Genomic DNA, 3,199 nt, shown 5'->3' with positions numbered 1-3,199 from the left:
TCACCAAAGACAGAAAAATCATCCATAAAGACTTCAAGGAATCGTTCCACCATATCAGAAAAAATGCTCAACATGCATCGTTGAAATGTAGCAGGTGCATTACATAATCCAAATGGCATTCTCCTATATGCAAATGTGCCAAAAGGGCAAGTGAAAGTAGTTTTCTCTTGATCTTTTGGTGCTATGGGAATCTGATTATATCCTGAGTAGCCATCTAGAAAGCAATAAAATTCATGGCCTTCTAATCTATCAAGCATTTGATCAATAAATGGTAAAGGAAAATGGTCTTTACGTGTGACAGAATTCAACTTTCTATAATCAATGCATACACGCCATCCTGTAGTCACTCTAGTGGGTATCAATTCATTATCAGCATTCGTAACTACTGTGACTCCTGACTTTTTGGGGACAACTTGTACAGGACTGACCCATGAACTATCAGAAATTGGATAAATGATACCTGCATCTAATAGCTTAAGGACTTCAGTTCTAACAACTTCTTTCATGTTAGGATTTAACCGACGTTGCATCTCCCTAGTAGTTTTAGCATTTTCATCAAGGTGAATGTAATGCATGCAGTCTACTGGGTTTATACCTTTAATGTCTGCTATGGTCCATCCTAATGCCCCTTTGTGCTCTTTCAAAACATCCAACAACTTACCTTTTTGTTCGTCATTGAGGGATGCTGAGATGATTACCGGTAGAGTACTTTCTTCTCCCAAAAACGCATATTCCAAAGTGTTGGGCAATGGTTTGAGCTCGAGTTTCGGTGGTGATTCTGATGATGGAATGAGTTGCTTCTCTGATGGTGCTAGTTGCTCAACTCTTGACTTCCATTTATTAGTGTCCATAGATGGTGTTGAGTCAAGCAGGGCATTGACCTCATCGACCGATCTGTCAATATCAAAATCCAAACCAAAGTGAGTTAAACATGTTTGTAAAGGATCACTAAGGTTTGAAACAAAAGTATCATCAACTAATGCTTCAATTAAATCCACATCAACAATTCCATCATCTACACTGTAAGGTTGTTTGGCAATGTTGAAAATGTTTAGCTCCATAGTCATGTTGCCGAAGGACAACTGCATATTTCCAGTCCTGCATTGAATGTGAGCATCCGCAGTTGCCAAGAAAGGTCGGCCTAGAATAATGGGGATGTGCTTCCTTGAATCCTGTATTGGTTGAGTGTCAATTACAATGAAATCAACAGGAAAATAAAACTTGTCTACCTGGATAAGCACGTCCTCCACAATACCACGAGGTATTTTCGTGGACCGATCTGCAAGCTGTAACACCACTGGAGTTGGGTGTAATTCTCCCAGTCCAAGTTTCACGAATACAGAGTAAGGCAAAAGATTTACACTAGCTCCTAAATCCAACAAAGCATTCTCAATTGTGTGGTTCCCTATACTACATGAGATAGTGGGGGAGCCTGGGTCTTTGCATTTTAAAGGAATTTTATGTTGGAGTATAGAACTAACGTTTTCTGTTAAAAATGCCTTCTTTTGAACATGCATATTTCTCTTTTTAGTACAAAGGTCTTTAAGAAACTTGGCATAAGATGGAACTTGTTTAATAGCATCAAGCAAAGGGATGTTAACACTTACCTGTTTGAAGATTTCAAGAATCTCACCTGTGGATTTTCCCTTTTTTCCTTTAGCTAACCTCTGAGGAAATGGAGCTTTCGGAACATATTCTCGTGGGTTAGTTTCTTCTTTCTCCTCCGGTGATGAGTCCTCAACATTCACAGGTACAATTTGATTTTCTTTTGTCACCGGCATCTCCACTTTGTTGTCGACTTCCTTTCCTTTTCGCAAGGTCATTACTGCTTTGACCTCTCCATGTTGCTGTGGTGAACTAGTACTTGCTTCATGTACTCCTTTAGGATTAGGCACTGGTTGACTTGGAAATTTACCTTTCTCAACAGTCATTGCCAAGGTCTGAACTGAAGAAGCAAGTTGTCCCACCATCTTCTCGAGGCTTGAAACTGATTGGGCTTGTGAGTTGAAGCCCGCTCTCAATTCATTTCGTAGTCCATCAATGGTGCGGTTTTGTTGCTCAATCGTAGAGTGAGTAAGATTCTTGAGATTTTGGAATGAATCCTCCCATGGTCTGGGTTGAGAGTAGTTCTGGTTCTGATTGTATGGTCTAAATGGGGGCTGAGAGGCTTGAGGATTTTGAGAAATTTGTTGCATTGGTGGAGCTGGAGCTGCTGGTCCATTCTGTTGGAATCCTTGAGACCATGAAAAATTGGGGTGGTCTCTCCATCCAGGGTTATATGTGTTGGAGTATGGGTTGTAATTTGATGGCTTTCTCATTACACCTATGGCATTGGCTTGATCTGAGTATGAGTCATGGTCATGTGGTTCTGTTGATTTAGCAGTCGATAACGATGCTATTTGTCGAGCAAGACCTTCAACCATCTCCTTGACTTCTTTGATTCCTGAAGTTGATTCGCCAATTTGAACCTCATTCACTCCTTTAATTCTTCTAGTAGTCCTAAGTGATCGACTTCGTTGTTGGGAATTATCTGCTTGTTGCTGGAAGAATTCCCAAATTTCTGATGCACTTTTTGACATTAGCTCTCCTCCACTTGTTGCCATTAGCCATTCTTGCACATTCGGCAATAATCCCTCCAAAAAGTATTGGCATTGGTGCCATTTCTCGTACCCATGATGTGGACACTTCAAGAGTAGCCCATTGAATCGCTCCCATGTTTCGAAAAATTGCTCGTCCTCTCTCTGGGTAAACTCCGAGATTTCCCTGCGAATAGCATTGGTTTTATGTACTGGGAAATATTTATTCAAAAATTTTGTAACCATTTGTTCCCATGATGCAATGCTATTAGCAGGCAATGTATTAAGCCATGAACGAGCCCTATCCTTTAAAGAAAATGGGAATAGTCTAAGTTTAACATCATCGTCTGAAAAATTTTCATATTTAAAAGTTTGACAAATGGCATGAAAATCGTTCAGATGATTATATGGATCCTCATTTTCTAGGCCATAAAATGTGGGGAGACAATTTAGCACACTAGGTTTTAGTTCAAAGCTCCTAGCAGCTACATTAGGGTATCTTATGCATGATGTGCTCAAATTAGCTAAAGGACTGAAGTAGTCCTTAAATGGCCTCTCTTGTGGTTGCAAATCCATTTCAAATTTATTTTTAATGTGCTTTTGTGTGTGAAGTGTTTTTTCTA

The 3,199-nt window shown here is 39.8% G+C and overlaps 1 non-coding gene across 1 annotated transcript; it reads left to right on the top strand.

Moving 5' to 3' along the window:
* The first annotated feature begins 2,667 nt into the window (after positions 1 to 2,667).
* Positions 2,668 to 2,771, top strand: LOC127901676 (small nucleolar RNA R71). The gene has a single exon (XR_008053920.1). It is a non-coding gene; the product is annotated as a small nucleolar RNA R71 (small nucleolar RNA).
* Positions 2,772 to 3,199: the final 428 nt, after the last annotated feature.

The sequence above is a fragment of the Citrus sinensis genome, chromosome 3, assembly GCF_022201045.2.
Source record: "Citrus sinensis cultivar Valencia sweet orange chromosome 3, DVS_A1.0, whole genome shotgun sequence".
In the NCBI taxonomy this organism is placed as follows: Eukaryota; Viridiplantae; Streptophyta; class Magnoliopsida; order Sapindales; family Rutaceae; genus Citrus; species Citrus sinensis.
The sequence above is the reverse complement of the archived record's forward strand: the minus strand, read 5'-3'. Positions and strand labels throughout refer to the sequence as shown.